Here is an 18,519-nt window from a genome sequence, read left to right on the forward strand (position 1 = left end):
AAACTTTTTCAAACTTTAAATTAAACATGGCCTTTGCAGCCAGGCCGCCACTGTGTGGTGAGGGAAGCCGCTCCACAGGGCAGCCTGCGGCTGCTGCTGTTGCACCCAAGCAAGTTAGGAGGGCCTCTAAGTCTGCCTGGAGTGTGGGCCCCATGGTCCGCTGCTGGGAGGCTGCCTCCAAGTTGCTAAACTCCTTTGCCGCCAACGGGAACCTGGAGGTCAACTGAAAAATCCCAGTTGGCCTCTGTTAACGGGCCTTAATAGGCCTTTAATTGGGTCATTTGGCTATCTGCCACTTGTGGGTGTGTAGCCTGGCCAACCCAATCCCGCCTCCGGGAAAATGGCCCGGGGTGGGATGGAGGTGGGGAACTGGCGTGCAGGCCAATGGCGCAAAATTCTGCACCCGCGTGTCTCTGTTTTCAGCCCCAACGCCGACTAAAAGTCCAGCCCCAGGTGTAGGAAACACCGACCAATGAGAGCTCAACTATTTGGGGAACAGGAAATCATGCGGTATTGCAGGAAGACACATTAGTGCTTTACAATTTGGAAGGGAGGATTGCAGTGGACGTTAAGCATGGAGGAAGGGGAAGGGAATAGAGTGGCTAGAGTGGGAGCTGAATGCAAGGGCAAAAAGAGGTTTTTGAATAGGTTTTGAAAAGCAGGAAGGAAGGAGGCAACATGGAGGAAACTGGGCTGAGAATGCTGAAGAGCAGTGGTTCAACAATGATGAAACAGAGGAGTGGGGTAAGAGGAAAATTCCAGTGTTGGAGATCCAGAGGTTTCATGCAGGGGCATAAGGCAAGTGAAAATCAATAAGGCAAAGTGTGGTGAAACCATGGAGAGATTTAAAAACAAATACAAGAGTTTTTAAATGGATACGCTAAGGCACAGGATGAGGGATGATGTGAAATTGGAACTTAGTATGGCTGACGATGAGGGCTGTGTCCTTTTAAATGAGTTGAAGCATCTGGAGGGTTCTTGAGGGAAGGCTAACTAGAACTGGTGATGAAGGCATGAATTAAGGCTTCAGCAGCAGATGGGGAGCAAAAGCAAAGAAGTAAAGCTACAGCTAAAGGTCACAGACCTGAAACATTAACTCTGTCTCTTTCTCCACTGTTGCTGCCAGACCTGCTGAGTATTTCCAGCACTTTCTGCTTTTATTTCAGATTTCCAGCATCCGCAGTATTTTGGTTTCATGATTGTGGAGCTGGAATTGTAACACAGGGTTTCATGGATTAGTTAAGAGTGGATGTGGGAGAAGAAGCTGAGCTTGGGTTAAACAGGCCACCGAGATTCTGCACTTCTTGGTTTATCTTAAGGTGACACTTGGGGAGGTTGAATGACTCAAGGCCAGTTTGCTTGGGGGTGCCAATAGGAGCCAAAGAGGATAGCTTCAGTTTTGTGGACATTCAGCTGGCAGCTCATCCAGGTTTTAACATCAAATGGACAATTTGAGAATGTGATAGAAAATGGCTTTTCAAGATCTTATGGGTGTTGTAAGCTAAATGATGATAATAATACCGTTGGTATCGAGGGAGCCGATACCAGCTGCACAAAAGTACTCGCCACACCAAAGATTGTTATAAAAACCCATCTGGTTCACTAATGTCCTTTACGGAAGGAAATCTGCCATCATTACCTGGTCTGGCCTACATGTGACTCCAGACCCACAGCAATGTGGTTAACTCTTAAATGCCCTCTGAAATGGCTTAGCAAGCCACTCAGTTCAAGAGCAATTAGGGATGGGCAATAAATGGTGGCCTTACCAGCGATGCCCACTTCCTACAAACAAATTTAAAAAAAAGTTTGAACCCAAAACATAGGGTGGCAGTGAGTTTAATTAATCTTCAATACTTGTTCAATTGTACAATTAGCTGCTAACTAGCCTTGCCTGCATTCACTTACATTACATAATGTAAACTCAAATTTATACTTAGGTCCATGCGGACCAAGATTTCTTCTTGTGGTGAAAGCCATCTTCTGGCTTGTCATTGGCTTCTCTTGTCCAATTGTTTGGACCAGGTGAGAAAGGGGTCTAGGGGTTCCCTCTCATTCTTTTCCTGGTTTGATCATAATACAGTTTAACTTTTAAAACACCATGTTTTTAGTTTCCCCTCAGTGCATCTTTGTTTGTTGTTCTCCAATTGTAATGGCAAAGAAATCAACCAGACAGGTTTTCTTAGATTTAAACAAGAAAGGTGTAAATTTATTAACTTTAAAACTCTAATTCGGTTAAAACTACTAAAAATACATGACGTGAACATGTTAGAATGCATACACGATGAACACACATGCAGATAGAGACAGAAAAGGAGAAAGAATCAAGGGGAAAGGTTTAAAGTCTTGAGTTCGATGTAAGATCTTTGATTACAGTTAAATCTTGCCGTCTTGTTGGGGCCCAGTGCACTCTTTCAAACTTGTTTTGATGGTTTTCTGTCTTGGCTTAGTTTCTTCCGTGGGTACCCATCTTTGTGTGAGAGGGAGAGAGAGCGAGACAGGGAGATGCTGTCTTCCTTCAAGTTCAGTTGCAGTCTGACACAAACTGTTCTGTGAGCACAATTCAAAACTCCAAGTTGGCCAGCAGGTTAGTCATGTGACTAACCCCTTATTTGGAACAGCTGCTCCTGCGGTTTGTGGATTGTCCATCTTAGCACACACCCTAGGTGGGTGGGGGGAATGGAATGCTTTTTACGCCTTCAATGTCTGGTGATCAAAATCCATTTGGGTTAATTGAATCAGGGAGCAGTTCCATTGCCTTCTCCAGGTAACTGTCTCTTAAAATGCAAATGTTTCCAGCCACTGTCATTTTAAAATGCAGGGACAGCCATATTTCAGTCCAGTAAGAGTTTAAAATTAATGTTCCATATGACAAAATTAATATGCCTCATTCTTAGTAGGTGGTGTTTCCATCACACTGATGTTATGCCAATGTTCTTTGGGCTTTTAGAACCCACGTGCTATATATCTGTACAGAAGGAGATGACTACAAGACATGCCTACCTGCCTCAGGCAAAAACAACAATGGAGAAATGGAGGGGAGATTCAGCAGAATCAGCTGCTGTCCCATTTTCTGCTTCACACACACCTCAGTCCTCCCTAACTACAGTGTCATTATGCTGAAATGGACATGAGTTTACCTGCTGTGCAATCAGAGGACAATCTCTGAAAAGTACTTATTTTATACAACCTCAAGGAATTTTCAAAGAATTTCATCTAACTGGTTTGTCCATTTAATCCTTTGGGGGCATCTCCAAATTGCTGTACTCAAACTGACCGAATATCCTATGTACACTGCCACATCTGTGAGAAACATTTCATGATTGAACGTGTTTAATAATTTAGCTCATTACAAAATTGCATGGCGTGGCCAATATTATCTGGCTTTTGAAGTAGTGTGAGACATGGTGAAGTTCCTATGTGCTATCCAGTAACAATAAAAAGACGGATTTTTTGCCTGGGGCATGCGACAGTGGATTACCTCATACGAGTGATCACATTTCAGCTCAGAGGGAGTGAAAGCGTACCTGTGGAAGAAAACTTATTGCATTGGGAGAGGAGAAAAAAACACCAAATGAGTGGCTCGAATGGAAGCTGCTCAATATTGCACCAACCTGGAGCCAGTGGGACAGGTGGGTTTGTGGGGTGGGGGAGCTAGCGTGGGAGGTGGAGAAACAGCACCAAAGAGCACCCCTGCTACTCCTGGTCCTACAAAAATGTTAAAATCGTACCTATTTTGTGCTCCCCTTTGACTGAACAGGTCACCTTGACAGGTGATACTGAATATTATGGGACCCAGATTTACGTATTAAAATCAGGAGTGCGCTCCGACTGCACAGTGGCAGGCCCTTCCGACGGTGGTGTGTGCCAGATCGGGAGCAGGTCCAGAGTGGTAACCTTTTCCCCGCCATTTCAGAGATGCTACTGCCCTATTTCTGCCCAGTGGCACCAGTGTAAATTTGCCCGCTTCCCCCACCCCACCAAAGATAGCCAGTATATTAAAATGTATAATAAAACCAGGCAATGTTCACCATGTCCAGTAGTATCTGCAGAGAGAGAAACAACATTAATGTTTCAGGTTGCTGACCTTTCATTAGAACTGGCAAAGGTTAGAGATGTAACCGATTTTAAGCAAGTACAGAGGTAGAGTGGGTGGGTGGGGGTGGTGCGGGTGGCGGGGAAGAAAATAGCAAACAGGAAGGCCTGCGATAAGGTGGAAATCAGGAGAGATTAAGGGCCGAATTTTGTCAGCCTCGAAGAAGTCCCACGACCAAGACCGAAAGTGGGAGCCGACGCGGCGCCAGTGGGTAAAGGACAAGGGGGCATCATTTTACCGGGACCACTGTCCAATAGAGGATGGCAACCTGCTTTCCAGAGCTCCTGACCCAATCAGAGAGCCAGCAGCTAAGCAGCCTCAACAACACCATCGTTTCAGTCGAACAGTGCTGAGACTGCAGCATGAAGGAGAGGGCACCTCCATGCCCAGGCACCCTCGAAGGCGAAGTAAGTTTTACTGAGCAAGGTGGATCTGACTGACAGGCTCCAGTGATAGGGGTGGCAGGGTGGGGGGGGCGTATTGCAGCAGCATGCCTCAGTTGCGGGGGCAGATGCTGTTGCCGGGGGACCCCTGTGTGGGCTGTGGAGCGGCCTTGAAGGAAGGGCCTCCACTGAAACCCCCTGGGAGGCTGCCAAGGTTAATCTGGTGGTTCCCCTAAGTGGTTCTGGGCCCTTGATGCTGGCAAAATGCTGCTGAGGGTATGAAGTGGACCTTAATTGAGCTTGTATTTGGTTCTATTGGCTGCCTGGTGGGCAGTCGCACCACTGATCTTCGCGCCACTGGTATTATGCCATGACGGCAAGAAGGCTTTGGGCTCCTCTCCTGACACCTTCCCCTGTCATATTACCAGCCCTTTCGCCTCACAGCTCATCGCCTTCGGGCTGGCAAAATTCAGTCCAAAATGACAAATGGATGATGGTGCAAGGCAAAAGGGGATATGATGGGACAAGTACAGAAACAAAAGATGAGTCTAAAGGAGGTGTAAATGGCAACAACAGAATCACTGCCAACAGCTGCTATCTGAAAAAATGCAAGCTGTGGTTTTGATCTGAAATTGTTGAACTCTGTGTTGAGTCTGGAAGGCTGTAAAGTGTCGATTAGAAAGCTGTTCCTTGGGATTACATCTAACTTCTTTGGAATGGTGTAGGAGGCTGAGGATGGAGAGGTAAGAGTGTGAATGGGGAGGAAAGTTGAAATGATAAGCAACCAAAAGCTCACAGTCACAGTTGCGGAGGTGTTCCGCAAGGTGATCACCCAATCTGTGCTTGGTCTACCCAGTGTAGGGGAGACTGCATTAAATTGAAAGGAGTCCGGGCAAATCGCTGTTACACCTGGAAGGAGTTTTTGAGGCCCTGTGCAGTGAGAAGGGAGGAGGTAAAAGGTCTCCTGCACTGGCACAGGAAGGTGCGGTGGGAAGGGGAGGCAGTGTTGGGGGGTGATTGAAGAAGTGGACCAGGATGTTGCAGAGGAAACCGTACCTTTGGAATGCTGAAAGGGGAGGGGAAGATGTATTTGGTAGTGACTGGAGGTGGCGGAAATGGTGGAGATGATGCGTTGATTGTGGAGGCTGGTGCGGTGGAAGATGAGGACAGAAGGAATTCTATCCTGGCATTGGGAGGGTGAGGAAGGAGTGACAGCAGGTGTGTGGGAAATGGGACAGGCACAGTTGAGGACCCTGTCAACCAGGGTGCAGGAATATCCTCCATTGAGGGAAAAGGCAGGCATATCGTAAGTACTGGTATGGAAGGTGGCATCGTCAGAACAGATGGGACGGAGATGGTGAAACTGGGACAATGGAGTAGAGTCCTTACAAGAAGCGAGGTGTAAAGAAGTGTAATTAAAGTAGCTGTGGGACTCAGTAGGCTTATAATAGATATTGGTTGATAACCTATCCCCAGAAGTGGAGATAGCGGAGTCGAGGAAGGGAAAGGAAGAGTTGGAGAAAGACCATGTGAAGGCAAGAGAAGGGTGGAAATTGGAAGCAAAGTTGATGAAATCTTCCAGTTCCAGCTGAGTGCAGGAAGTGGCATTGATCTTGTCACCAAGGTATCAGAAAAAGAGGTGAGAGAGGGAATCTGAGCAGGATTGGAACAAAGAATGTTCCCCCTATCCCACAAAAAGGCAGGCATAGCGAGAATCCATACAGGGTTCCATAGAAGAATCTTTTATTTGGAGAAAGTAAGTGGAGTTGACGGAGAAGTTGTTCACAGAAAGAACAAGTTCAACCAGGTAGAGGAGGGTGGTGGTGGATGGGGACTGGTTGGGCCTCCATTCAAGGAAGAAGTGGAGAGCCTGCAGGCCCTCCTGTCGTGGGATGGAGGTGTAAAGGGACTGGACATCCATGGTAAAAAGGAGATGGTTAGGACCAGGAAATTGGAGACTGTTAAAATGCCGGAGGGCATCGAAAAAGTTATGGATGTAATTGGGAAGAGACTGGGCTAGGGGAGAGAAAATGGAGTTGAGATGGGAAGAAATAAATTTGAGGGGACAGGAACAGGCTGAAACGATGGATCAACCCAGCGTTCCTGTTTGTGGATCTATGGGAGGAGGTAGAAGTGGACTGTGAAGGGTTGGAGGACTATGAGATTGGAGGCCGTAGGGGGGGGGGGGAAGATCTCCAGAGGTGTTGAGGTCAGTGACAGTCTGGGAAACAATGGCTTGATGTTTAGTGGTTGGTCATGGTCCACTGGGCGGCAGGAGGTAGTGTTGGAGAGTTGTCGTTCAACCTCCACAAGGTACAGTTTGGTTTGCCAACAACAGTGCCATCCTTGTGGGCAGTTTTGATGACAATGTTAGAGTTGGATCTGAGGGAACAGAACGTTACAAGTTCAGAGGAAGGTAGGCTGGAGTGAGTGAGCCAAATAGGAACATTGAGACAACTGATATGACGCCAGCAGATCTCAATGAACTAGATAGGGTAAGAGGCCAGAGGGAGAGGTCCAGCTGGAATGAGAATTCTAAAGATGGAAGAAAGGGTGGGGGAGGGGTGGGGGTTAAGATTCCTGGCCCAAGAAGTGGAAATGGAGGCGAAGGCAATGGAAGAAGACCTCAGCATTGTGTTGAACTCAAAATGCATTGAGGTGGGGGCATAAACTGGTGAAGAATAGTAGAAAATCAGGAGGCAAAAGGGAGGGAGGAACTTAAACCAATCCTGATCACTTCTTTCTTTTGGGCCTCCTTATCTCGAGAGACAATGGATACGCGCCTGGAGGTGGTCAGTGGTTTGTGAAGCAGCGCCTGGAGTGGCTATAAAGGCCAATTCTGGAGTGACAGGCTCTTCCACAGGTGCTGCAGAGAAATTTGTTTGTTGGGGCTGTTGCACAGTTGGCTCTCCCCTTGCGCCTCTGTCTTTTTTCCTGCCAACTACTAAGTCTCTTCGACTCGCCACAATTTAGCCCTGTCTTTATGGCTGCCCGCCAGCTCTGGCGAATGCTGGCAACTGACTCCCACGACTTGTGATCAATGTCACACGATTTCATGTCGCGTTTGCAGACGTCTTTATAACGGAGACATGGACGGCCGGTGGGTCTGATACCAGTGGCGAGCTCGCTGTACAATGTGTCTTTGGGGATCCTGCCATCTTCCATGCGGCTCACATGGCCAAGCCATCTCAAGCGCCGCTGACTCAGTAGTGTGTATAAGCTGGGGGTGTTGGCCGCTTCAAGGACTTCTGTGTTGGAGATATAGTCCTGCCACCTGATGCCAAGTATTCTCCGAAGGCAGCGAAGATGGAATGAATTGAGACGTCGCTCTTGGCTGGCATACGTTGTCCAGGCCTCGCTGCCGTAGAGCAAGGTACTGAGGACACAGGCCTGATACACTCGGACTTTTGTGTTCCGTGTCAGTGCGCCATTTTCCCACACTCTCTTGGCCAGTCTGGACATAGCAGTGGAAGCCTTACCCATGCGCTTGTTGATTTCTGCATCTAGAGACAGGTTACTGGTGATAGTTGAGCCTAGGTAGGTGAACTCTTGAACCACTTCCAGAGTGTGGTCGCCAATATTGATGGATGGAGCATTTCTGACATCCTGCCCCATGATGTTCGTTTTCTTGAGGCTGATGGTTAGGCCAAATTCATTGCAGGCAGACGCAAACCTGTCGATGAGACTCTGCAGGCATTCTTCAGTGTGAGATGTTAAAGCAGCATCATCAGCAAAGAGGAGTTCTCTGATGAGGACTTTCCGTACTTTGGACTTCGCTCTTAGACGGGCAAGGTTGAACAACCTGCCCCCTGATCTTGTGTGGAGGAAAATTCCTTCTTCAGAGGATTTGAACGCATGTGAAAGCAGCAGGGAGAAGAAAATCCCAAAAAGTGTGGGTGCGAGAACACAGCCCTGTTTCACACCACTCAGGATAGGAAAGGGCTCTGATGAGGAGCCACCATGTTGAATTGTGCCTTTCATATTGTCATGGAATGAGGTGATGATACTTAGTAGCTTTGGTGGACATCCGATCTTTTCTAGTAGTCTGAAGAGACCACGTCTGCTGACGAGGTCAAAGGCTTTGGTGAGATCAATGAAAGCAATGTAGAGGGGCATCTGTTGTTCACGGCATTTCTCCTGTATCTGACGAAGGGAGAACAGCATGTCAATAGTCGATCTCTCTGCACGAAAGCCACACTGTGCCTCAGGGTAGACGCGCTCGGCCAGCTTCTGGAGCCTGTTCAGAGCGACTCGAGCAAAGACTTTAGAGAAAAAGTAATGGGAATGCTAGTAGGACTAAAGGCTGACAAGTCCCCTGGACCTGATGACCTGCATCCTAAGGTCTTAAAGGAAATGGCTGAAGAGATAGTGGATGCATTGGTCGTAATCTTCCAAAATTCCCTACATTCTGGAAAGGACCCAGTAGATTGGAAAACCACAAATGTAACATGTCTGTTCAGGAAAGGAGGGAGAAGAAAGCCAGAAACTACAGGTCAGTTAGTCTAACATCTGTCATTGGGAAAATGCTAGAATCCATTATTAAAGAGGTAGTATCAAGAGATCTAGAAAATCACAATGCAATTAAGCGGAGTCAACATGGTTTTGTGAAATTTATTCGAGTTCTTTGAGGATGTAAAAAGCGGGGTGATGTTACAACTGCGGCGGGAGCAACACACTGTCAATTCGGTCCCGTCACTCCACAGGTCGCAGCATATTATTAAGCTTTCAGACCCAATCAGAAAATAACCAAATCAAACACTCTCGTAACCCCCAGAATAAAACAGACCAAACCAGGTATCTTTAAACAATAACAAAATTAACTATTTGTTTAAAAACAAAATCTTAAACACAATTAAGATAAACCTATGTCTAAAGACCTTATAACTTCTTATTTTAATCTAACTCCCCCATTCACAGACATACACTCAAAAATAGCAGTTGACTAGTTTTTAAAAGTGGTGTTTTTAAAAATTAGCTGTCTCTTAAGAATAAATAAAATAAGTAAGTTTTTGTGGATTACGCTCCTGCATGGATGAGGTATTCTAATGTGGAAATAGTCAAAGGCCACTCGAAGCCTTCACGTGGATTTGATGCAGTAGTCTATTCTTAATAGGCATTCAACTCTTCGGCTGCAGTAAGCATTAAACAGTTCTTTGAACGATGAGCACAGCAATAAGTCAACTTGAATTTTAAAACTGACAGTATCTCAGTTGAAACTTTACTTCAAATTCCAGGAAATTCAATCAGTCCAGAGAGATTCAATCTTGAAGCAAATATTTTCTGGCTTGGAGGTAAAGAAAAGGAGTTCAACAATACAAACGGTCTCTTAAAAGAAAAAGCTTTTTCTTTCCTTTGGGATTAACTTGGCCTGTAGCTCCTTGTAGAATTTCTGCTGTGAGAGAATAAGACAGCTCCTTTCTCTTCAGTAAAAGCAAAATACTGCGGATGCTGGAAATCTGATATAAAAACAAGAAATGCTGGAAATACTCAGCAGGTCTGGCAGCATCTGTGGAGAGAGAAGCAGAGTTAACGTTTCAGGTCAGTGACCCTTCTTCAGAACTGCAGACCCTTTCTCTTTAGTATGCTTTGCTGAAAAGGCTGGTTCAAACTGTTTTTTGCCAGTTCCACACACACAGTCAAGTGGAATCATTATACCATGTGACCTCTCTCTCCTGCTATTGCCCAGGGTAACAAAATGCAGCTGCTGGCACGCTGTGCCTTAGAAATTCCAGAATTTTCTCTTCCTTAAAGGTGCACTGATTTTAACAGAGTTTTACAGGCGCATACTTTTTTTTTAATCCGGGGAGGAAAAATAATTACAAGTCTGTGACAGTGGTTAAAGGGGAACCAGTGGATGTAGCATAATTGGATTTCTAAAAGGCATTTGATAAGGTGCCACATAAAAGGTTACGACACAAGATTAGAGCTCATGTTGTTGGGGGTAATATATTAGCATGGATAGAGGATTTGGCTAACTAACAGGAAACAGAGAATCAGGATAAATGGGGCATTTTCAGGTTGGCAAACTGTAACTTGTGGAGTGCCACAGGGATCAGTGCTGGGGCCTCAACAATTTACAATCTATATTAATGAGTTGGATGAAGGGATCGACTGTATTGTAGCCAAAGTTGCTGACGATATGAAGATAGGTGGGAAAGCAAGTTGTGATGAGGATATAAAGAGTCTGCAAAGGCATATAGTTAAGTTGCGTGAGTGGGCAAAAACTTAGCAGATGGAATATAATGTAGGAAAATGTGAAGTTGTCTACTTTGGCAGAAAGAATATTTAAATGGAGAGAGACTGCAGAATGCTGCAGTACAGAAGGATCTGGATGTCCTTGTGTATGATCACAAAAAGTCAGCATGCAGGTACAGCAAGTAATTAGGAAAGCAAATGGAATGGTAGCCTTCATTGCAAGGGGGATGGAGTATAAAAGTAGAGAAGTCTTGCTACATCTGTACAGGGCATTGGTGAGCTCGCATCTAGAGTACTTTGTATGGTTTCTGGTCACCTTATTTAAGGAGGGACATACTTGCATTGGAAGCAGTTCAGAGAAGGTTCACTAGGCTGATTCATGGGTTGAAGGGGTTTGTCTTATGAGGAAAGATTGAGCATGTTAGGCCTATACTCATTGAAGTTTAGAAGATTGAAAGGTGATCTTATTGAAATATTTAGGATTCTGAGGGGGCTTGAAGGGTAGATGCTGAGAGGATGTTTCCCCTCATGGGGGAATCTAGAACTAGGAGGCACAGTTTCAAATTTAGACAGAGATGAAGAGGAATTTCTTCTCTTAGAGGGTCATTAGTGTTTGGAATTCTCTTCCCCAGTGAGCAGTGGAGGCGGAGTCATTAAATACATTCAAGGCTGAGTTAGACAGATTTTTGATTTTCAAGGGAATCAAGAGTTATGGGGGTAGGCAGGAAAGTGGAGTTAAGGCCATAATCAATCAGCCATGATCTTATTGAATGACAGAGCCGGCTCAAGGGTCCAAAAGGCCTACTCCTGCTCCTATTTCTTATGTTAAGCCAAGGCCTTTGCTGTGGAGTGATCATTCGGCATCAGAGACGGGAAGTTCAGTGAGGATAGTGAAAACGCGGCAAGGGGTGACAGCAGAAGGAAGGATGCAATCAGAAGAAAGTGATGGGGAAGAAGGATCCAGAGGGATATTGGTATCCAAGAGTTGTTGAAGCTTGCAGTCTTCGACATCTAAAAGGAAAAATTAAGTTTTTATTAAAGTGCCAGATGAGAAGAAGGATACAATGGAATTATGAGCCAGGACAAACTGAGATAGTGAGTCAGTGCTGCAGAAGAGAAAGGGCAAGATTGTACATGTGGCATCATATGGCAATGAGCGTGGATCTCAGCAGGGGCTGAGAGCAGTGATTTGAGGAACGTTGAATATCATGTAAGTATCTGTATTCCTGAATGGATCCGAAACATGAGGGGTGGAATTTCAGTTGAAACTCATGTGGAGCAAGTCAGAGCAAGAGACAGTTGCTGAAGAAAGAGATACTGCTTTGTAAGTGAGTTTTGGTAGATAACTGACCAAACACAGCAGGGAACCAGAAAGTAATAAAGGTGAATGAGATAATTGGGAATCCTGTCGGAGAGAAGAGTATAATGTATAACCTGAACTGGAGTTGCGGCTAAAATGATTTTTAATTTAACCAGTGTGAATATAATGATTGCGGGAGGAAACAGGCTTTGAGGCTTTCAATCTCCACTCATTAGTTCCTTCATTCAGAAGCATTGTGGTCAGAAATATGTTAACTTTAGTCTATTGCATCACAGCCACTGTGCTGAAACCACTCTCTGTATGACACTATATGGCGACAGCAGAGCCGAGTTATGCTATTTGCTGCAGTGTGCACAAAGCTTCAGCATCAAAGGAGCACAGGACATGTGTGCTCAGACATGTGCAGAGGCTGCATATAATTAATGGTAGAGCAGCACATGCAGTAGCATTACTACTTTCACAACATCAAAAGCATTCCATACTCACTTTTAAAAGGGCCAAGAAGGTCTAGTGGTCAACAGGTTGCAAGCAATAAAGCTAGGTTGTTCAAGGGTGATGTCAGGAAGCACATGTTCCCACAAAGAGTAGTGGAAATCTGGAATTCTGTTTCCACAAAAAGCAGCGAGTGGTAATGACCTGGAACTCACTGCCCACAAGGATGGTGGAAGCAGAGACAATCAATGATTTCAAAATGTGATTGGATGGCCACCTGAAGGAAATAAACATGCAGGGCTACAGGGATTGAGCGGGAGAGTGGGACTGTCTGGATTGCTCCGTGGAGATCTGGCATGGACTCGATGGGCTGAATGGCCTCCTTCTTTGCCATAAATGACTCTATGCCTCTATGACTTAATGTAATAAAACGTTCCAAGGCACTTCATAGGAGCATTATAAAACAGAGTAGGGCACCAAGCGACAAAAGGAGATATTAGATCAGATGACCAAAAGCTTGGTCGAAGAGATAGGTTTTAAGGAGCGTCTTAAAGGAGGAAAGTGAGGTGGAGGGGTGGAGAGGTGTAGGGAGGATATTCCAGAGGTCAGAGCCTAGGCAACAGAAGGCGTGGCCACTAATGGTGGAGCGATTAAAAGCAAGGATGCACAAGAGGCCACAATTAGAGGAGCACAGGTATCTTGGAGGGTTGTGGGGCTGGAGGAGATTACAGAGATAGGGAGGATAGGAATTCGGCTTAAAATAGCAAATATAAATTATGCAATCAATTACAAATTACACTTCAGTCATACATTTAAGTCTCTTTCTAAACTTCGGAAAATTAAGCTGTTAAATGCATTGACACTGCCTATTTTCTGGGCTGCAGATGGAATGTTAAAGTCAGAGCCTTGTTAGCCACTGGAGGGCTCCCTCATCAACCTTATTATAAATTCCTTGGGCCCTCACTTCTGTTGTTAATCACTTGATGACAACTACATTTCCTGTCAGGTCACGAACAGAATTCTAATACTTAGATACCTGTGATACGCTTTGGTAATAAATATTTCTAGTAGAAATACAGAAGATACTTTGGAAGTAATTTTAAACCCTCGGTGATGGGTGGGAGAGGGTTGGGGTGGGGGGACGGCTCGCTAAATTTGAAAAAAATGGAGAAGCTGAACCCAGCCCACTGCAATCAGGTTGACTTCTAGTTTAATTGCAGTGGGTTTGGGGTTGACTGAGCAACCCCTTCTGCTGAAGCGGGCTTGTAATTGGAGATTGAGGGAAGATTTAGTAGACGTGTAGAAGATTATGACAAGCTTAGATAATTATAATATTTAATATTAATTATTGATGGTATTAATTATTAATGGTAATTTTAATATTTAAATGAGGCTACATGCATCAGCTTTTTGTCAGCAAATTGGATTTAATAGTTGTGAGTTGTGTTTCCCAGGACTCTTGAAACCCGGCAGCTGAAGGGAGCCGGGAACAGCTGGATCCAGAAGGTTAGTGCTTTTCCAGCACTTCTTGGAGGCCAGGAGGAGCAGGAGTGCTTCTTCCCACTCCTTGAGCAAACCTACAGGGAACTATCACCCTCACGCTCCAAGCTCCCACAACAACCACTTCCCAGGCTGAGATCCGAGCCTACCCTGCAGTCCGAACTCCCCTGATCTTTTCACTTTCTGGGGACCATCCCAACGTTCCTTATCTACTGCCTTCTACCTCAGCCTTTCTTGCCTGGTAGCTGGCCACCTTCTCAATCTAACCAGCTGCTGGGCCAGAAATAGAGTAAAAAAATTATACCAAGGTCTTGCCAAATTTACCATTCCTGGCATTTCCTGGTTTCCTGGCCACTTTAAGTCACCCCATTCCCACCCTGCCTTCCCATAAATATTGGGACTTTCTTAGCTGCGGTGTATTAGAATTAAGGAAAGACCCTCCTATGCTGGGACTTGGGAGATTTAGAAAGGCAGTAAAAGAAGCCATTCGACACATTGTGACTGTGCCAGCTCTTTGAAAGAGCTGTTGAATTTGTCCCACTCCCCACTCTTTCTCCATAACCCTGCAAACTTTTCCTTTTCAAATATGTCATAGAAACTTAAAAATTTATGGCACAATAAATGGCCTCCAAGAAGTGCTGGACCCATGTGCCTGTGCCAGCCAGAAAAAAGTTATCCAAACCAATCCCACTTTCCAGCTCTTGGTCTGTAGCCCGAAGTTTACGACATGTCAAGTGCATATCCAACTACTTTTTAAATGCAATGAAGGTTTCTGCATCTTTCAGGCAGTGATTTCCAGACCAACACCACCCTCTGGGTGAAAAAATTTCTCCTCAACTTCTCTCTCATCTTTCTACCAATTGCTTTAAATCTATGTCCCCTGGTTATTGATTTTTCTGCTAATGGAAATCGCTCCTTTCTATCCACTCTATCCAGGCCCCTCAAAATTTTGTACACGTCCATTAAATCTCCCCTCAGCCTCCTCTGTTCCAAAGAAAACAACCTCAGCCTACCCAATCTTTCATCATAGCTAAAATTCTCCAGTTCTGGCAACATCCTGGTAAATCTTCCCTGTACCCTCCGTAGCACATTTACAGCCTTCTTGTAATGCAGTGCCCAGAACTGTATGTAGTTTCGGCCCTTTACTGCTAAAGTGGGTGGCACAGTGGCGCAGTGGTTAGCACCGCAGCCTCACAGCTCCAGCGACCTGGGTTCAATTCTGGGTACTGCCTGTGTGGAGTTTGCAAGTTCTTCCTGTGTCTGCGTGGGTTTCCTCCGGGTGCTCCGGTTTCCTCCCACATGCCAAAGACTTGCAGGTTGATAGGTAAATTGGCCATTATAAATTGCCCCTAGTATAGGTAGGTGGTAGGGAAATATAGGGACAGGTGGGGATGTGGTAGGAATATAGGATTAGTATAAATGGGTGGTTGATGGTCGGCACAGACTCGGTGGGCCAAAGGGCCTGTTTCAGTGCTGTATCTCCAAAAAAAAAAGCAGCCCTTATCGAACAAGCAGACATCCTTGGTTCTTAGTAGTAGATAGTTAGATTGCACTGGGTGTTGGGAAAAGGGGAATAAAACCAATGCCAGGTGATTATCATAAATCCTGGCATTCTTGCCCGCTTTTATCCACAGTATTAAACAGGGGTACTATCTTCAGCCTGAAAACCACTTTGAGGCACATTTCCTTTCTACCCTCTCTTCTCCTCCCCCACATGGTTCAAGGACTGGTAGCAGACTCAGTGCATCAAAGGTCAGTGGGCCATCTAATGGGAATACCAACAACACATGGACTGCAATGGGTTCCAGAAGAAGACCCACCACTACCTTCTTACAGCAACTAGGAATTAATAGTAAATGTGGCCGTGTCATCACCCAAGAATTTTTTTTTTATTAAGTCAAGCCTGATCCTGCCCTCTCCTAAATAACCACACATGCCCACTTTGCAGGACAAACTGGACAGTAATCCTGAGCACAACCTCAGGGCTGTGAAATTCATTGTAACACCCCAACTGCTGCTTCAGCTCAGATCAGGTAACTCTGTATATAAATGGACCCTTCTGCTTTCTGTGTCAGTACTGCACGAAGTGCTATCTTCTCCCACCAAGTGGCCAATTTTATCTCTGTGTAAGTGAATGATTTTTTAGTGAGTTAAAATCGGGCCCTAAACCTGTAAAGGGAACTCTGAGACAAATCATCTGAATTTTCTTTTCTGGGATATAGACTTTTTTTGAATTCATTAGATCAGATGTGCCAATTAAAGCAAGAAATATTTTTACTATCAAAGAATTTAGTTAAAATGTGGATTGCTCAATATTGCTATGTTTTGTGAGCAAAGACTGTGAGCAGTATTCAGATCAAAGTTTCACTTTATCTTTCTGTGTTATAGGAACATAAGAGCAGGAGTAGGCTATTCAGCCCGTCGAGAATACAGGCCCAGTTTCTGCCATCTCTCCTCAGCAGACAATTCCGCCATTACACTCCCTGTTCATTTCTCAAAACAAAACATTTTACAGGTTTCCTTTTGGAATAAAGTACCCCATGCGCATTTACTATCTTCAAGCTTGCTTAAGTTAGAAATAATTTAATTGATTGTATAAAATGGAACGTGGAAGCTGGGTATGGGGCCAACTGCTGGTATATCCAGGGTTTAGTGCAGATGATCATTGGGCTGCAGAAAGGCAGGCCGCTGTTGTAGAAGTCCCGTCTGACTGCTGAGACCATTGATCAATGTGTCATGGTGATGTAGTCAAAGACAATTATGAGGAAGAACTCCTGCTAACTCTTGTCCATTTAGCCAGGGCTAATCTCTGCACTTATCAGGTTCTACTAACTGAATGAAAACAGATCATCTCGGCCAGGGGAGGGGGATGAGGACAAAGCCTCTTTGAGGTCGCATTACCTCCAAGATGTTACAGCTGTTGATTAAAACTGAGTAACACTGTGACAGAATCTGAAATCTGTTACCTGAGCCAGGAAAGTCCATGGTGCTGCAGAGTGCTGTTGATGATTTGCAGTTTGAGTTGAATGGATGAAAGCCTTATCTATCTCTTTTGCTGTGTGCATTCTTATAAGGATACCAAGTAAAATGAATCTGAATGCCTCAATCTAGTGTGTAGTGGGCCTGAGTCTACACTACAACTTTAGCACACATCATTGCCTGAAGATGGAAGGAATACAGGAGGAGAACAGAGTGTGCAAGGACCTCCATGTCTGAACTGACAGAGAAAGGATTTTGTTAAACTAGATAGATGTAAAAGAAGGCTTTAGAGATTTACAGTGTTCTATAGAGCAAAGCATATAGGAGCTTTACAGTGTGATGCATATGTATGTATGTTGGCAGCTTTCCATCTATGAAAGACAAAATTAGGTGGGGTGTCTTCTCTTGGTGCACTTTTGCTGATGGCTGTGAAGGCCAATCCTTGAAAGGCAGGTTCTGCCACAAGTGCTATATGTGAAGCTGCCAAGTGACACTGTGAGTTGTTGTTTTAGGTGTTGGCGCCTGTTGCCAAGCTGCTGTAGCGACTGGTCGTCATGGTAGTGCACACCAGTCCGCAGGATGTGTCGCTATTTCCCTCTTTCGCCAGTTAGTGACTCCCAGGTGTGATAGTCGACGTTTAGGGCTTTCTTGCCACGCTTGCATCCTTGAAGCGGAGCTTTGGGCACCCCACTGGTTGTCTGGCCCTGGCTACCTCACCATACAGAAGGTCCTTGCTTATGCGACTGTCTTCCATCCTGCGACGTGTCCGATCCGGCAAAGCCACCTCTGTTTGATTAGTGCCAACACACTTGGGAGCTCTGCCTTTGAGACGACTGCCACATTTGTGATTTTGTCCTGCCAGGATATGCCCATAATGCCCCGCACACAGCGCAGATGAAAATTATTGAGCTCCTTTTCCTGGTAGTTGTAAGTCACTCATGTTTCACAGCCATACAGCAAAGTGCTGAGAATACAGGCCTCATAACCCATCAGCTTGGTCCTAAGGGTCAGCTTGGTGGTATCCCATGTGCATTTCACATATCAGTTAAAGGTGGTAGCTGCTTTCCCTATGCATGTATCGAGCTCTGCAGCAAGGGACAGATTGTCTGTCACTGTGGACCCAAGATAGCAGAATTTGCTAACCACTTCCAGTTGGGTGTTATTTAGTATGGTCGGGGCAGTGATGCAACACCTTGTCCCATGACCACAGTTTTCTTGTCACTGCTAGTCAAGGAGAACAAGTTACAGGCATGGAAAGACAGTCCATGAGTCTTTGTAGCTGAGTGTCGGTGTGAGCAACAAGCACAGCATCATCAGCATAGAGGAATTCTCAGATCAGGATGTGCTGCATTTTTGTCTTCACTTTCAGCCTTGATAGATTGTAGAGCTTGCCGTCTGACCTAGTGTGCATTTCTGCAGAGAAGGCGAAGGTCAGGAGCATGGAGAAGATGATGCCGAACTGAGTGGGGGCTAGGGCACAACCCTGTTTCACTCTATTCTTCACTCAAAACTGTTGGAAGTGGAGCCATTTGTTTTTGTGCAGTGCAATGATTTTGGTGTCACGCATCTCCTGTGGAACAGAGCCTACATTCCAACAGAGAAGGAGGAAGACATAA

The sequence above is a fragment of the Heterodontus francisci genome, chromosome 19 (genome assembly GCF_036365525.1).
Source record: "Heterodontus francisci isolate sHetFra1 chromosome 19, sHetFra1.hap1, whole genome shotgun sequence".
Taxonomy (NCBI): domain Eukaryota; kingdom Metazoa; phylum Chordata; class Chondrichthyes; order Heterodontiformes; family Heterodontidae; genus Heterodontus; species Heterodontus francisci.